Raw genomic sequence first — 18,883 nt, forward strand, 5'->3', positions numbered from 1 at the left:
CCTCATGGACCAGCTCCCGCCCCATCCCTCATGGACCAGCTCCCGCCTCATCCCTCATGGACCACTTTCTCCACAAGGACAGAGCTTCCAGTTACACCTGTTTGGGCCCTGCTCCAGAGCCCAGCAAGCCTTTGGCTGCAGCCCTACTTACCACTTTTTGTTTCTCTACCTTTCTGGTCAGTGGAGATCTTCACCTTATTTTTGAGTTCATCCACGATTTTCTAATTTATGTGTCCTTGTTCCATGTTTTGAAGAGAGGATGTGTGTCTAGGTTTAAACTTACAGAGCTATCTTGACTAAAAGTCTCTCCAAAATTACCTTTCAAAAAAATTCTTCAAGCAGCAGGTGGTATTAGAGCATGTTTGGAGATGGAAAATAATTTTTGCATTATTCAGACTATTTAGAAATGAGATCTTTAGCCCATATGAAAATTCATATTCACATGGGGTTCATTTAAGTTACAATTCCCAAAACGCTCAGCTAGTTGACATTTCTAAATGTCTCTTCTGCATAGTTTAACTCTTAGTAAAACCTCGTTTTTCTGCAAATGGTTTGAAAAAACTGCTTTGCATTTTATCCCCTGTGACTTTTTGTCATAAATTCCTGAGAGGCGTGAAGTTGGAGTGTTGTTAAATGTGAGAGTGGCCTGTTCTGTTCTAGATCACACACTAATAATGCTTATGCCTGCCATAATTTGAGCAAAGTGATCCATTCTCTCCCCACAGTTGGCATGAATGATTAAGTATGGACACTGTCTAAATACAGATATTGGTGCTACATGCTACCTATCAGCTGACCGACCTGAAACCGGGTATCCTTCATATATAAATGAGCTGATTTATGCTGTCCCAATAATTCATGCGAGTGAACAGAAATGGAAACACTTTATTAGATGCTTAAGCATATATGAAGCTAGTCTTTTTTTTTTTTTTAATGGTACGCGGGCCTCTCACTGTCGTGGCCTCTCCCGTTGCGGAGCACAGGCTCCGGACGCGCAGCCTCAGCGGCCATGGCTCACGGGCCCAGCCGCTCCGCGGCACGTGGGATCTTCCCGGACCGGGGCGCGAACCCGTGTCCCCTGCATCGGCAGGCGGACTCTCAACCACTGCGCCACCAGGGAAGCCCGAAGCTAGTCATTCTTATGAGAATCTTAAGAGAACACGAATTCATATAACAAAAATGTTTCATACTTACTAAGTGGATATATTGTGCTAAGCCCATTAGGAAAAAGAACAGCCTTGTGTTTGCTGCTCTTAAGAGGGCAGAAGCCACCTAGAAGGGGTGTAGATCAAGCCTCGAAATCCCTGTCAAGGAAAACAGGAGCTGATGTGTGTACAATGGCGGGTCAGGTTGAAACTAAGGAGACAGGGGATGTTTATACTGCTTCCCAGATTCCCGTACAAGGTCCCAGCCTTTGTTACTGGCTATAAAGTGGGATTGAAAACTCAAATGCCTGCAGGGGTCAGCAGGACACATAGATGAGTGCAGGGAGCTGGTGGGCACCTGGGAACCAGAGAGGACATACCTGCCCTCTTAGCCGCCGTCAAGAAGACTCTGGGCCAGTTGCTGCTTTATCTTCTCATTTTCCCAGAGGAACCAGAAATCTCAAATTGTTCAAGGCTGGAATGAAATTCAAACATTTTAAGGATGATGGTGCACCATAAATCCTAGCCTTCTAGGCCTTCTGAACTCTGACCTCTGTAATCTCGACACATTGAGGTCACTGAGTTTGAGTTCCTTCTTTGGGGGCAAGGAGGGGACCAACCATACCATTTTGCCTGGGATGGAGGGATGTCTGGGGGGCACTTGCAAGTGCTAAAACCAGGCCAGTGCTGGGTAAACTGGAACCACTGGTTCCTGGTAGTCAATCTGGACGTGACTCCAAACAGGAAGTCCAGGTGTCTACAGGGATGACCTCTATTGTCTCCTACTTCTGAAAATTATTGTTTCCTAAGTGTTATCCTCTAATTGCTTCCAGTGGGAGGCTGAGTCTATAACCACCTACTCCCCACTGACTGTAGGTAGAAGTTAATATTCTTTATCATTATGAGTCTAACTTTTTCTCCTACAAATAAGGATATGGAACTAAATCTCAAACTGATGTGAAGATTAAGAGCTTATATGTATAAATGTTTGAAAATAATAAATGTGATATAAATGTTTAAATTTTTATTTACCAAGATACTACATTCATTTTCATACTTACAACAGCATTACTTATACATATATGTATAGATGTTAAGCCTAAATAAATTCAAGAAGAATTAAAGATTGGAATGCTAAGGTAATGAATGTGCACCAAAATAGGGCAATATTTTCATGAAAGGTAGTCTTCATATAACACCAAAGGAGAACAAAATAACAAGGGTGACTTTGAGAGACACAGTAAACAAAGTCTAGAAAATTGTTTGTGCTTTTATGACAGAAGATCACTATTATTAGTAATCAAAGAGTTCTCAAAAAAATAAATGAAAAATATGGACTCCCAAAAGAAGGAAAATTGGAGAACATTGTGGCCAACATGGCTTGGAGAAAACTAACTTTATATGGTAGTTTGGAGCTGTCCCAACCTGCTCTTGTAACTAGATTTGTCATTCCCACTAGTTAATGAATGTGTTACTGGCTATTGTTGGGTTTCCCCCACCTCTTTCCTTATGCAGATCTGATCATCACATCCCAAGGGTCTTTTCTCAAAACGAACAAATAATCATCCCCTCTGGAGCGATCTTGCCACCAGAGAACCACCGACCGACTAAAGCATGTGCTTTTGTATCTCTCACAAGGAGAGACCACTCCCATGAAAGGACCACTTGCTTTTCCATAATTGTTTCTCATCAGATGCTAAATGGCATACAACGTGGAACACGTTTAGATGACATTCTAAATGACAGCAAGATTACAAATAGAAATACCAAGGGCCAGCACGTTTGGTTACTGAGTTAACACTACACCACAACCCGGGGGACTGGGGGCAAACTTGAGACCGTTGTCTCTGGTGGCTGAGGAGAAGAGAGGAAAGATTCTCTCCCATCTCTTCTGGCCAAAAAACTCCTGGAATTCCTAAAGCAAGAAATAATTTGATCTGATCTTTCCTTTTGCATCCTTCCACCCTCTGTTTTTTCATGCTTGCCAAGCTTTTGAGCATGTCCTTCCCAGCTTTAGTCAATAACTGCTCAGTGTCTACAATGTGGTCCCTCCATGCTGGCTGCTGAGGGTGGGACCCAGCTGTGTGATCCTGGGCTAGTCATTCAACTTAGGCCTCGGTTGTTCCTTCTGTGAAATGGGAATGAGGACTAACCTGGTGGAATTGGGACCCTGTGATGGAGGATTTTGTGAGCTATGGAAAGAGCGACACCAAGAGCCAGTTCTCTAAGGGCTTCTTGTGTGGTCGGAGAGACGATGCCAACAGGTGGATGAAACGATGCTGACTGGTGGATAAAGGGAAAACAGGATGTGGCCAGTTGACAAGGAATAATGATACCAATGACTCCAAAATGAATGACTCACTCAGAATGGCTTAGCTGTCTCTTCGGACCTAGCAAAGTACTCGTGTGTGAAATTAAGATCTTTAGTGTGTGTGTGTGTGTGTGTTAAGGATTAACAAACTCCCTGTATATCTTTTAAAAATAGAAATACAATTGTCATTTTTCAGACGACAAATAATTGTCATAATTTTGTAATCTCAAGAGTAAATCACACTGTGGCAATTTGTTTCATGTTTTTTCAGATTTTTAAAATGCAAACATCAATATAAATTACATATGTGCATATATATGTATTTCTTACATATCGTCTGGCAACCTTTTTATACATAATAATATCTCAATAAAGTAAAAATCTACCTTTTCCCTTTTAACAGTTGCACAGTGTTTTCCTACATAGCTATACTGCCATATATTTAAGCAATACTCCAAGAGAGATACTTAGGTTGTTTCTAATTCTCTGTATTGTAAACAATGATTCAGTGAACATCTTTACACATACTTTCTACACATACACATTTATTATTTTAACATTCCAGTCTTTAATTCTTCTCGAATTTATTTTGGCTTAAAGTCTATAGGTATAATAAAGCCATGATGTACAAGTATGAAAATATATGTAATATTTTGTCTCTTATGTTCTTTTATTTTTCTATTTCCTTAGGACAAACTTCTAGGTAAAATCATTAAATCCAAAGATTTGCATATTCACAGTCTTAATGCCTTCCTACAGGTTGTCCCAACTGATATTCTGATCAAACTGTACAAAAGTGTCATTCTTTTTATATATTCTCATTGGCAATGGTTAGAGTCTCCCTTTAATTTTTGTCAATTGGTAGGAGAAAAGAAATCGTGACTCCTAATTCTCTATTTGCATTCTTTAAATAGTAAAAATATTTTAGTTTTTCATACATTTATTGGCTATTTATGTTTATTCTTTTCGGAATCTCCTGGATTCCAATTCCAGAGAAGTGGAACAAAGGTGTGTACTGATAAAATACCTAAACTCGACCGCGAATTTACCTGTACCAGGTGCTACACCCTCGGGTCTTTGATCGTTTTCTCCCTTTCGGAATTTGAATAGGTGCTCAATTAATATTTATTGAATAAACAAATGAGACAAGATCTTTACATGAATCATCTTCCTGAATCATCACAATGATTGCTTGAGGTGGTACCGTTTTCCCTCATTTTATAGCCGAAGAAAATGAGGTTTAGGGGATGAACTTGACCATGATCAGAAAGATTGTGTCAGGATATAGAACTCGAGTCTCTCCAAGTCCAGAATGCTGTTACTCCTCCAAGAGTCATGAGCCAGAGGAACAGGAGCTTATGTTAGAATCAGTAAACAGACCCTTTTGTAGAGAGATGTTTTCACCCCGTTTTCAGGGTGATCAAACTGTGTTGCGAGGCATATAGTGAATTTAATACAACCTGGCTTATTTCTAGCCTAAAATACCAGCCACATCAACCAGTGCTCTTAAGATCAGCATAAAAAGCAGCTTAATTTATTCTAGCAATAGAGTCTTTTGCAGCAAGGATAGGTGAGAAGGAAGAAGGTTCTGTGAATGAGCATTTGTGGAGCAGACACCTGTGCCGGGTGCCCGGTATTTATTACGTCATCCAGTCCTGACAACAACCATATGAAACGTGCCACCTGGGCTACGCTTCCCTCCCCCGTGTTCACCCAGAGCCCTGGGCTTAGCTTTATCCACAGTATATCAAATTCTGGCTCCCGATCCATCTTCCACACCACACTGGGAATTTCTTGAAGGTGGGCACTGTGTCTTGTTCCTTGTCTAAGGAATCTCCACATTCTAGCATGTTGCATGACCCCTCTAAGGCTTTAAAAATGTAAATTAATCACTTGTTGTGTATTGTCCAATTTGGAGAAAGGACTTCAGCTCACCTTGAGGGTTTTAAAGTTTAGAGAAATTAGATAATCATGTATATGAAAGAGTTGGAAAATAACCCAAGATATTTTGTAGTGCAATGCTTGATTTTGTGGTATACAAGCTTTAAGAAGCAAAGACTTAAAAGGATGGAAGGATCGTCGTGGGTGGAGATTAATCCTGGAAAGATTTATCTCTTTATTCATTTATTCAGTATATTACAAATGTTTGTACTATATCGTGAACTCTCTTGTGTCTAAACATTAACGTAATCCTCAACCTCAAGGCGCATACGTTTTAATGGAAAAATCAGATATAAGAAGATCTGAGGCTAAAACATAGTCTTCTAATAGTCTGGTATAATTTTAATAAAAACATAGGGTGCCATTTTCACTTTACAAAGGCCAATTCTGATTATTTGTTTTTTAAAAAATAATTTTTAATACCATTTGCATCAACCTTTGGCATAATTGAATATGCTTAAGTTTTCCAAGTCTGTTTGAATTCACACGTCTTACAGATGGCAACTCAATAATCTGGCTCACGCTAAGATACTAGGACCCAGAGTTCAAACAAGTACAATGATATCATCATCATCAATGACATCATTATTATTATCATCGTCATCATCGACATCATCAGTGACATCATGGGAACATCCGTCGAGCATTTACTATGTGCCAGGCTCTGTGCTGATTTCTCGTTGGCTGAAGGATGATGGATGCTCAGAAGCAGCACACTGAGATACACATATAAATAGTTTACGGGGCAGGAGTGACTTACAAGCAAAGAGGAATTAGAGCTCATACCATCTCCTGATGTCTTAACCTATGTTTCAGAGCAGGCATAAATGGGCTGAATACTCTGGTCACTATCTAAAGAGGGAAGGAAGTCCTGCCCTGAGCATGGTCCACATACTTATAGTTCTGGGCCCACAGAGCTATGTGACGACTATGTGACTGTGTGACTGTGGAAGCCTCCCAGGTTGGGGGACCCTCTGGAGATGAACAGTTGAATCAGCTCTTCCTTTGCTAACTCAGCCCCCTAGAGCCAGCTCTCTACCTAGTGACCCAAGTAAGCCTCCGGGCCATCCAGATTCGCTGTCTCACCCCAGTGGATTGTAGGGATTATCTCATCTCATCCCCTGACAGCCTTATGAGGCATTCTCTATTATTATTTCCATTTTACAGATGAGAAAACTGAGACTTAGAGAAATTAAGCTAGTTTATGGTCATCAACCAGTAACGGACAGGTCAGGGACTCGAGTCCAGCTGTTAGTGATACATTGGCATATAGATTCAATCTAATTGATGGCTTCTACATTTGTACATATTTATAATTTTTATTATATCCTACATATTGTACAGCGCCTAGGCAAAGTGTTGAACTCAGGAAAATTACTCCATAACAACACTAAGGGGCATGAAAAATAAAGTTAACTAAAGCTTATTGTTAAACAAAAAAAAAATCTGTGTTCTCTGGTTTGAAGAACTGAGAGCTTAAACAAGCCTGAAAAAATCCTTAAAGGATCCAACCAGCCAGCAGCTCACAATATCGCAGAAAAGAGTATTTTCAGCATCCAACTTCGAGAAGACATTCAATACACATTTGCTGACTGGATGGAATCAAACAAACAGACTTTCGTGATTGATACAACATGGGAACTAATTGCAAAACCTATTTGGGGAACAACTTGATGAAAGAAAACAAAACTAAATGGGCCAGTGTGAAGGCCGTGTGATGGTATTTGAGCGTCTTGGTTTCTGGACTGAAAGGCAGTTGAAGAGAATGTTGTTAAGTGTGGACAACGTGTGAGCAAGGGCCAAATAGAATTTCTTTAACAATCATTTTGGAAGCTGTTTATACAGTCGGCATATGAAATGCTGTGGAAATTGTTTTTGCGTCTTTGCAAGAGAGTGACTGCATCCAACCTCCCCAGCAATTTCTGTGCATTTGTAAGATAGTTGCTACAGAGTGCAAACTTGTAATAACTGCATCGCCTGCATCTCTTATTTCAGCATTAAAATAATATATTTAAGGTATATTCATGTAAATGGTATCATTGCAAGATGAAATCGAATACTTAAGCTTCACGGGAGCGGGGAGGAGTGGTGTCAAATGGTAATGCTGAGCTTGGGTTCCTGAGAAAGGAATTTTCCATGGAAATGCAGCCCTCTGAGACTCTTCTGGTGTTTGGGAAGTCAAATTGTCGTATTAAATGGTGCAGAAATTGACAGATTCCAAACAAATAGAGTAACCATTGGAGGGTGCACAATAATCTGGCAATATGGAAATGACAAATTATAATATTTTCCCCTTGAGTAAATGAAATATGCAAAAGAACAGCTACATAATACAATAGAGTTTGTGTAATCCCTCGGTAGCTACGGTTTGCAAGCTACTTTATCACAGTTACATACTTCTCAGTTAATAATTAATGCACAAAATTAAGTTTAAAATAAACTGTAAAACGTTTTTAAAGTTCAGCTTTTACATGAAGTGCCATCAGGAAATATCGGAAGGCTCTGGCAACCCATGGCATAAATCTTTTAAAATATCTGCGTTTTTTTCTGAACACTCTATTCTCTATGGTTATGCTAACTCTTCTTTATATCAGGGAATTTTTCTAGTCTGTTTTCAGCCTATTTTTTTCTTTTTTTTTAGTTTTTATTTGATATTGGAATATAGTTGATTTACAATATTGTGCTAGCTTCAGGTGTACAGCAAAAAGATTCAGTTTACATATACATATATCTATCCTTTTTCATTTTCTTTTCCCATATAAGTTGTTACAGAATACTGAGTAGAGTTCCCTGTGCTACACAGTAGGTCTTTGTTGATTATCTATTTTCTATGCAGTAGTGTGTATATGTTAATTCCAAACTACTAATTTATCCCTCCCCTCAGCCTTTCCCGTTTGGTAACCATAAGTTTGTTTTCTATGTCTGGGAGTCTGTTTCTGTTTTGTAAATAAGTTCATTTGTATGTAGTTTTTAGATTCCACATGTAAGTGATATCATATGGTATTTGTCTTTCTCTGACAAAGGTCCATCCATGTTGCTGTAAATGGCATTGTTTCATTCTTTTTTATGGCTGAGTAATATTCCATTGTATGTATATGTACCACATCTTTACCCATTCATCTGTCAATGGACATTTAGGTTGCTTCCATGTCTTGTCAACCTATTATTATACATAGTAATCTTGGTCCTAAAGAAATTGAAAAGTTTAATTCTGCCAGAAATATTTTTACAATCTTGATAGAATCTTAATAAGATTGTGTCTCATTGTGCTTTTCTGTGGAATATGATATGGAAATCCGATACTGGTGGGGACGATAATGTTAATTCATTTTAGTCGACAAAACTTTGGGGAGTGTTCTCTACTTTCAGACCTCAGAGCTCAGTATTATGAAGGATGGAGTAAGCACACAGATTTGCCTTTTAGGAATTTACAGCTCTTTAAAGAATTGTTGGAATCAGAGTTTTTAACACTGGTCTGGTTCTCACTCTCAAAGCAGCATTCACTGCAAGATCCATGTCTTTTTTTAGAGATATATAGGATGTTTATTGTAGTGTTATATATAATAGCAAAGATTAACAACCAGAATATCCAACGGTGGAGTCCTGGTCAAATACAGTAGTATATCGGATAATGAAACCTTTCGATAGATGAGCTGCTAAAAAAACATGCTTACAAAGAACATTTAATTGTAAGGGAAAATAAAACATATTGTGTGGGAGAAAAAGCAGTTCAAAGAATAGCAGGTACAATTTTTTAAAATGCATAGTTAATATGTATGCATATACACATGCATACGTATCTAAATGAGAGAGAAAAAATGATGTTATAAGGGAAAAAACCAAAAAATGCATGTTGCAAGATCCATGTCTTTAGTCAACTCCTGATTATTTAAAAAGCTTGTTCATTTCATCTTCTAAGGCCTTGCCTTGTCAATTTCACGCTTACAGTGAAAGGACCCAAAGAAGGCAAAACTCACATCAATATGGATGTGAGAAATCTGACCAAAGACGCATAGGGAAATGTCTGACTCCTGTGGGTGTTGATCATTTCTTTCTTTCATTCACATGAGTCACCTGGAATTGCCATATTCAATGCAAGGGTGCATGTCCTAGGTTTATACCAGGTCTTTGAAGTGGGCAATCTTTGTTTATTTCTGTCTTGCCACTGCCAGTTCCACCTTCACTATAACTGTCTCCTTGAAAGCTTGGGTGAGTCTTAACTTCCCCCTACATGTAATTGGAAGATTTTGCTTTTCACCTGCTCATTTTCTAACGAAAGTGAGTTGCCTCATATTTACAGAGACAACAGGTCAGCCCAGGGGAAGTTTCTGAAGTGTGTAGACAGGCATGATGCTGAGAGGGAAATACTGTACCAGAGGCAACACTTAAAGGACCAGGGCAAGCCAAGTGGCCCTGTCCTCGTGGCCAAGCCAGTCTTGAATGCCAGGGGAGGATAAATGCGCTTAGGATAGCAATGATTCTCAAACATTTCCTCTGAAAGTGGTTCAAAGCAACCGTTACAAAGGTACAGAATCAGCGAGACCCAGATGTTATATCAATACTTGGACTTAACCAAGGAGACTTTATGTGCCTTCTGACTGATGCTGGGCTGGTTACCAAGCAACGAGTGATTGAGAGCAGAATAGCGGAGTTTTATAGGAACTTGGCAAAACTAGAGCAGATTCTGTTGGGATGTCCCATAGATGTCTACTCTCTACTCAATCTTTGTTAGGCTTGAAATGCATGAAAACAGGAAACTGCCTTTAAATGGATGCAAGGTATTAGGAAAATGAATGCCCAATTACTAGGAAGGGAAGTCTTTGGTAAAATGTTGGTGGATTGTTCAGAATTAAACTTATGCAAACGGATAAGAGTAAATCGAAATACAGTAAAGCATGAACTTCTAAATGTGCTAAAGAGTGTTATTCAGAAATCATTTATCAGGGACTCATTCTTTAAGTTGAACTCAGTAAACATCCATTACATGATGCTCTCACATTGGACAGCGGGTGAAAAATGAAAGATACTGATCCTCAAAGACTAACATGGTATAATGACAAAGTCAATGAATAAAGCGGAACAATTGATCCAGGTTAGGATAGCTGAATACAGCTCACTTCGGGGTGTTTGTGAGGCTGCTGGCCAAGGAAGGGAGTTTGGAGTCTTCTGGAGAAGACTCCAGATGGAAGGGCTGGGCTGGTTGGTGCTGACTGGACGGAGGAAGCGTGAGAACAGGTAGGAGGGGCAAGGAGGCCATCTCACCTGGGGAGCGTCAGCAGGAATATTGATGGAGGGTGATGTATACACTCTTGGAGTAGTTCATACACTGGGTAAGTGCATTGAGGAAGGCCTCACGTGGGTGTATGTAGAGATGCATGTGGATGGAATTGTGGCTGGTGATGGGGGCTGATTGATAACAAAAACATACTCAGTGTAACATGAGGACAATTTGCTACTGCCACCTGGGTTAACCTCTCCTGGCAACCTTGCAGAGGGGACATTATGGGAAACTTTTAGCAGAATCCCTAAGACAAGGCTTGGACCTATAGATGAGACAGTTTCTATGGTCTCTCTTGGCTCTCAAAATTTCACAGTTTCAAATTTTCTCTAATTAATACTACTTATAGCCAAACATCCAGGATCATTCCTATTGCATCTCTTTTGTTCACTGTACCCTTGTTTGTTGAACTGTTTTCCCCACTAATCTGTAAACTCCCAGAGGCCACAAACCATATGTGCTCTTTCTTCTCTGAATCTCCAACGAGGTATGAGAGTTGCATATTATCCCATTGGTGCTTCACCAGTTCTTGTCCAGTTTGGGGGTTGGTATCAGAGCCTCTAAACGCCTGTGTTATTTTTTTTTGAGCATCCACAGAAGAGATGGTACGTCTCCAGTCTTCCACGACCTAATGAGCAAACTCATACCTGCTGTAGCCCAGAATTACTCAGCCAGAACACGGTGCCAGCATCTTTATTCCCCCAGTTTGAAGTCTTTGATGCAAATTAAATGGAGGGACCCGGTACAGCTCATTTACTTACCCTGCCATTTTAACTGAATGCTCCTTGACTTAATTTTATCCCAGTGAGTATAAGCATTGAGAGACTCTCCCATAAACATGGAGTTGCCTCTGACAGCTTCTGGGAAGGAGCCCCAGGGGGGTAGCTTGGTGATTTACTGTGCAGAACAGCTTTGGCACCAGAAGTTTCTAGGGCTTAATTACTGCCTTTAAAATTTAAGCCAGAGTTAGGCACTGAGCAGTACCCAGCAGAGGAGGGAAAAAAAGGCATAATTACATAGCAAAAAAAAAGACTTGTAAGATGAAGTTGGTGTTATTCTTTGTCGTAGGTCCTGTGGAGACACCAACCTAAATATTTCATCTTTCTTTCTATGGTTAGTATTATCCATTCTTTGTATGGCCTCTATTATCTATACAAAGAGATCTGGCCCCTTTGAATCCAACTGAAGTATTCTCTCCAGAGGTATTACAGGACTTTTACCTACTCCTTAAAAAAATCAGGATTTTTCTACTCCTTTCAGACAATCTCTGGCCAAGGACATAAAAATTCCAGTAGTCTCTGAAAAATGTTCATATACTTTTAATTCTCTGAACCACGCATACCCCCTTCTCTCCCATTTAACTGTTGAAAATATACTATATTTTAAGTACAGTTCAGAGTTCCAAAGACAAAACACAGAAAAAAACTCCACAAATAATGCTGGCCTGCTAGCTATTTTAAGAAATAACAATTTGAGAAATACAGATTTTTCTCTAAGGGGAAAGCCTTTCTTCGAAGTGGGAAATCACTTTTCATTAAGAAGAAGTTGGTTAATACCCCCCAAAGTTCTTCATTTAATGGGGAAAGGATGCCTCTCATGTTCGCTTCTGCGCTCTGTTGATTGTGCTTTAAGAATTTAGCAGCTGTGTTGGGCTTCCCTGGTGGCGCAGTGGTTGAGAATCTGCCTGCCAATGCAGGGGACGTGGGTTCGAGCCCTGGTATGGGAAGATCCCACATGCAGCGGAACAACTAAGCCCGTGAGCCACAACTACTGAGCCTGCGTGTCTGGAGCCTGTGCTCCGACAAGAGAGCCCGCAATAGTGAGAGGCCCGCGCACCGTGATGAAGAGTGGCCCCCGCTCGCCGCAACTAGAGAAAGTCCTTGCACAGAAACGAAGACCCAACACAGCCAAAATTAAAATAAAATAAAATAATTTAGCAGCTGTGAACCTGAGGGCAATATTCCAAAAACCAGGCACTGATTGCCCCGCGCCCTTGGGAGAGGTGGAAAACCTAAGTGAATGGGAGCCGAATTTTAAAGATGTCTAGAAATTCTGAAATGTATTTTGGGCAACCAGACTAAACAGATCAGGTCATCTTTGGCATTTGGGAGCTAAGAGCTCTGCGGAGAGAAAACTTCAGAAGAGGAAGGGGTGCTTCAACCCCTTTTACCTGCTGCACCCCATCTGCTGGGACTCCTAGCTCCTGAGCCATCCTTCAGTACTATTGGAGCTACTTATAATTCCCCAGTTTGATGTTGTTGCCACTGTCTTCTCTCTGCCTGGCTATCGGATAAGAGCTCAAACATCACCTCCCCCAGGTAAGATTTCACTGACTTGCCCAGCTGGCCCCAGACACTCCTCTCTGTTTCTTTGGTTCTTCATTTATCTCCCTTGTCACACTGAAATCTCTATTCAGCTTCCTTCCCAAGGAGACTGAATTCTAGAGATCTTGAAAGATGTCTTGATTTCTGTAGCCGCACAGCTTAGCGCACACAGGTGCTCAGCAAATATTTACTGACAAACAAAACTCCTAGTCACAGGAGCTCTTTTACTATTGACCTAATTTCAAGGGCCACCATTCTGCAAGTGTAATATCAACTTTCCAGTGTTACAGAGATATGCCTGTCGGAAAACAGCAAGTCGTTTTAAAGTCTGTGTCTAGTGCGTGGATGGATGGTGACCTGAAATAGTCTCTCTTCCCCGAAGATAAAATAAAGAGAAATTGGGTGTGATTAGGGAAGATGCATCCCCACCCCTAATTATGTTAGTATGACATGAAACAGATAATAGGGAAATAATAATGTGGTTGGAAAAGTCTTGGCTAAGGAAGGACCAGCAGTGAGTGGGGCTTTGAAAGAGGAGGAGAAATGCATTTAACAGAACTGATGGTGCCATGTGACCAGCCTCTTCATCGGATTGAATGTGTGAGTCATGTGGCCCTTGGTGGGCTGGGGTCCTTTATCCCACTGAGTTCTCTGATCCTTCTAGCACACAGTGTCAGTTACATGCTCCAGGATTTACATCAGACTTGCCAGGAGCCAGAAATTTTTCTGTGAGATTGTGAAATAGAAAACGGAATTCCTGAGCATAAATAGTGGCGCATGATATCTGCTTTCTATTGTGTGTGGCTGGGAGGGCTCGAAAAAGTTGTTTTTCTAAAGCCTTGGTATCATTTTTGTTGTTAATTCACTTGTGATAGAAAGACTCAGGGAAATAATTACTATCACTTACGTATATGTTTCTAGCCAATCAGAAAGCACTGCAGTGAGGGACTAGGACACAGGTGCAGCCCAGCTGGGACCCCGTCTTGGTACCATCACTACTGGTTGACCTTGGGAATGACACGTCACCTCTCTGGACTTTAGTTCTGTCGCCTGTAGAATGAAGAGTTGAATCTAGATGATCTCTTCCTAGCTCTAAAATCCTGCAAGATGAAATCTTTTTTTTTTTTTGAGTACCACACTGGACATTAATTGTATAAGTTTCACACACCAGTATAGCAACATCCATAAGTGAAAGTCTTTTCATAGAATTACAGCAAATATCTTAATAAGGGCCATACATATAATACATTTAAAGTATTAAAGGGTGCAACTGAACTCAACAGCAAAATGTAAGAGCTACATCCTGTTAACACGCTTAATCTGAATTAACTTGACTCTTTCTGTGATTTACCGTTCAAGAAATTAGGATGGAATAAATTCCTTGTCCGAAGCAGTTTGTTCATTTATAAAACTATAAGTTAATTAGGATCACTACCTGCTCAATCAGATAGCAGAGGGCCCTTCTTCATAATGTTTATGCTGCCCCAGATATTCATAACGTGGCCTTAAAAAAAAAAAAAAACACTTGGTAAGGGCAAAGCTGAAAATTACCGTTTTCTCTACTAAATAAATGCAATGTATGCAGAGCTTCTGGAAATAATTCAAAGGTTCAAATTCTTAATGTGAAACCAAATAGAGAAAGATTCAGAAGCAGTAAATGTTTTCCACTTTAAGAAAATGATACCTAGGTATGACAGGGGATAATTCAAGTTCATAATTAATAAGTCACTGAAAAGACATTGCAATCATTCATGTATCATTAGGTTAGAAAAGATAAGAGGACATGCTCAAGTCACTGAACTGGCCAAGAATCAACATTTTACTGGTTTATTGTATCCCAGACTATTGCCATTTGAGTTGACACGTTAACAAACAATTTAAGTGTTCACATAATGCTAAACATAAAGCACCTGTGAGCAGTGGCAACCAAAACATTTTAAAGCTAAAAATAAACACGTTTAGACACTACTTCGTTTGTCGTCAAAAACGGTGACTACTAATGCCAAGTGATTAACTTTAAAATACAGTGCCAAATCCTCTCAAGGAAATGTAAAAATACTGCTATCATTGTTATTTTTCCGTTTTATAGGAATTATACAGAAGTTAGAAATGTATGACTGCCAATACTATCTTTGGACAGTTAGAGTATATAGTTACACATGGCTTTGTCTACAAGACTGCAAAAGTGCTCATGGAATAAACACTATACTCTGATTGCCATAAATCAACAAAATGCCAACTGTGTCCTGTGGACGTGGTAGAGGAAATGGCAGTTTTGAAGAAGGAGCGCTTCTAAAGGCTTTCTCTTGGAGGCAGCCAAGGGTTTTTTTCACATTACTAAAAGACTAAGTAATGTGGTTATGATTACTTTAATTCCTACAACCAAACTTCCACTTAGGTATAGTTCCGTGTTCCCACACTACTTTCCTTCCATCCACCAAGCTGGCTTCGGTACTCCATGGTCCACTGTATCTTTTGGTCTTCCCCCTTTATAGCAGCAGCCTGGTGGTGCTATCTGTTGAGCAGGTAGACCACTAATTCATAGGTGGCCATCATAATGGCTGTGTTTGGAATCTGTCTCACCAGATGAGCTGTCAGACCACAGTAAAGAGACCCATAGCCTTCTCCTTGAATAAGCAAAGACAGCGTCTGAAAAAAGGATCTAATTTTGTTCCCTCCTCACGCAGTCTTGTTCTTACAACTTCATGTGGATGTGCTATGGTTGTGGCACACATTTTTGAGGTGGCAGCAGCTAGCATCATTCCCACAAAATCTGATGCTTCTTTTACAGACTCTTCATGCTCCATCATAGAAGCAATCTTATATTCCAGTAGTTTTTACTTAATACTTTCATAAATAACAAAATGGATAACAGTCTCTGATATGCCAGCGTATGAAGCAGACATGCCCCTATAAAATCCTCTAAGTCCATCTGTCTGATACACTTTACGGACACACTCAAAAGCGCCCATTCGCTTTTCCCCAGGGCTCCTTGCATCAAGCTGTCACCGAGTCTCTACCAGCCAAATGGGGTTGGTCGCTGTGATTGCGGTAAAACGAGGTTTAAGTTAGTCCATATTTCTACAGGAAGTGACCTGCGGATGGAAAGCATGAGATGACACAATGTCACTCTTTTCTCGGGAGAAATGTACAGTGAATGCTTGCCAGTGCAGCTGAAATCGTGTACCTGGGTAGAATCAGAATCGAATCAACCATTCAACTTTTCCGTGCAGTTTGAATAAGCAGCAAAGTATATTGCTCTGGAAGGGGCCACCCCCAGTAAATTGCGGCCGAATCCTGTAAACGGAGAACGAGGCCCTTCTTTTTCCAAGATCACCTTTAGACAATGGAGAGGTCCGGGAGACACTACTCGATTGACACTGGCTCCAGCCATGGTGTTCAGCTGAACTTCAGAGATGTAAAGTGTCACAGAAGATGACTGCAGCCGTGTTTTTACAACTTCCAGTGGACATGTCGGAATAGCTCCCACTGGGCCACCACATCCTCCGGCGGCAAACAGACGCACCCGCGTGGCCCTCTGGCTCATTCTCCCTCCCGCGTGTCCTCCGGGCGCTGAGGCGGGACCGCAGCTTCCGCCCCGGCCCAGGACTGGAGCTGCTCGGCGCCCCCGTGACGGCGACGGGAACTGACGGAGACGCGGCTGCAGAAGGCGACCTGAGCCGCCCTCCCCGCGGCGCTGCAGCCACGCTGCCTCCCACTCTGGCTCGGTTTTCATCACCCGCGCTGGAGGGCAACGCCGAAGTCTCTTCTTAATAGTGTTTTCAGCACTTTTATAGAGTATTTGTGTTTTACCCTCTAAGAATCATCTATTATATATTGCAAACGTGTAGGTTAATAAATAGTAAGTTACCGACTTTTAACTCTAAGTTTTAGGAAGTGAGGTTTCTACCCTAGATATACTTGCATGTAATCTGTTTGCTAATGAAATAAAGGAAGGAGGTGGGCATTGAATGAAGTATACCACATGTTCATTCTTTGTTACTTTAAGATGAACTGGGAGATTGGGATTGACATATATACACTACTGATACTATGTATAAATTAGATAACTACCGTATAGCACAGAGAACTCTACTCAGTGCTCTGTGGTGACCTAAATGAGAAGGAAATCCAAAAAAGAGGGGCTATATGTATACGTATAGCTGATTTCACTTTGCCGTACAGTAGAAACTAATACAACATTGTAAAGCAACTATACTCCAATAAAAATGAAAAAAAATAAAGGCATGAATAGTTCAGCTCACCGAATAAATCTTTACCCTGAGAAAAATCTTTAGTAGGGAAATTTCAGGAAGTGCAGACTCTAGGGCACTGGAACCACTCCCTCTAATTATTTTCAAAACGACTGTAAACAAAATACTCTTGATTTGGAAATGATTCCCATTTCCTGGGGCTTTGTATTCATGGCAGTCAGTTAAAAAGTGAACGATGTAAAGTACACTGCGTTTTTGCTCCATCGTTTATGCATTTGAACATATATGTGACCACAGATTGGAAATCATTGAATGAGTGGGTAAAAAAGCATGGAAGATTATTTGTCAATATCAAAACGAATGAGCAATGACGAGCAGGGGCTTTTTATAGGTGAGCAAACGGATTAAGAAAAAAAAAGCTTGTATTTTATTATAAAGTGAATGGATGGGGTGGGGGGAGGGTTAGAATTTCTGACCATCTAATCAGATCTTCAGCCCTAAAACATAAACCCCCGGTTAGACCTGAGCTGGTGTCTCTGAGTCCATGTGCAGAAATGAAAAGCTCTCTGCCCCACAGCCTGGGCTGCACTGGAGGAATTTTAGTTCAGTGGAAATAGTGAATGATTGGAAATAGGCTTCTACAAACTTTTATTGTTCTGTGGGTAAACAGAGATAATCGGTCTTCAAAGGTCTTTTTGCCAGCCGGGAACTCAATTATAGTGTAGCTATAACTCCAGAAGTCTCTGCCCTGCACCTACATATTATTCTCTGCACAGATCTTTAACAGCTATTCATTAGTTCAAGAGACCTTTGCTGTTATATGAATCACTTTTTGGTGGGTACCGAGAAAGGTATTCATTCTACACAGCTGCTACTTTATCGCAACCCTTCCATGCTTCATTTAAATTACACTCTGACCTTTTGAAAATGGGACAGAGATTTCAAAAGTTTATTGGATATTCTCTGAAAAGCTGTTACCCTGTTTTGCTTCTTGATTTATAAGGTGTTCTTATTCTAAAATGCAGAAACTCACATTTTAAATGTAGATACACTTTAAAAGGAGATTAGCTATAAATAAACATCACACACACAATACCTTCAAGGGAAAGGGCGATAAAACCATCTGTGATGGCTTCGTGTGGGCAAGGAAAGCCGACAGAAGGGACCTGGGGTGGAGGGTTTATTCCATAAGAGGTAGAAGGGGGGCAGAAAGTCAGAGCGAGACCCCTTCTACACAGACTGTTCTTGGCTATCATTTTAAACAGAGGAGTAATGATGCTTGGATTCTAGAGAGGTCTCGGGGTGTAACGGAAAGAATATTATCATCAAACGACAATGTCTAGTGTACAGATATGATGCCCAGAGAAAGGGTGAGATCAGTGTTGACTGGAGTTCTGGGGGGCAGGGGGAGGAGCCTTTCAATGGGCAGTGGGCAAGTACGGAGGGAGGGCATAAGCAAGTCATGAGCATATGGGAAGAAATGTTTTAATGCTATTTATACCAAAAAGATATGAAAGAAATTAATCTTTGGAGAATGTTTAATGGACACATTTACATTTGATCTGCAGGTCAGGTGGTCATGTGGCTTGATGGTTTCTGAGTTAAGACCAGGCATTCTGCTGGGTCTTATTCTTCCTTTTGCTTCCTATCTGCATGTTGAGGAGCCATCA

At 40.6% G+C, this 18,883-nt stretch overlaps 1 pseudogene; it reads right to left on the bottom strand.

The window, feature by feature from the left end:
- Window positions 1-15,510: 15,510 nt before the first annotated feature.
- Window positions 15,511-16,546, bottom strand: LOC114903792 (annotated as a pseudogene).
- Window positions 16,547-18,883: the final 2,337 nt, after the last annotated feature.

The sequence above is a fragment of the Monodon monoceros genome, unplaced genomic scaffold (genome assembly GCF_005190385.1).
Source record: "Monodon monoceros isolate NGI ecotype Baffin Bay Population unplaced genomic scaffold, NGI_Narwhal_1 Super_Scaffold_21, whole genome shotgun sequence".
NCBI classification, from domain to species: domain Eukaryota; kingdom Metazoa; phylum Chordata; class Mammalia; order Artiodactyla; family Monodontidae; genus Monodon; species Monodon monoceros.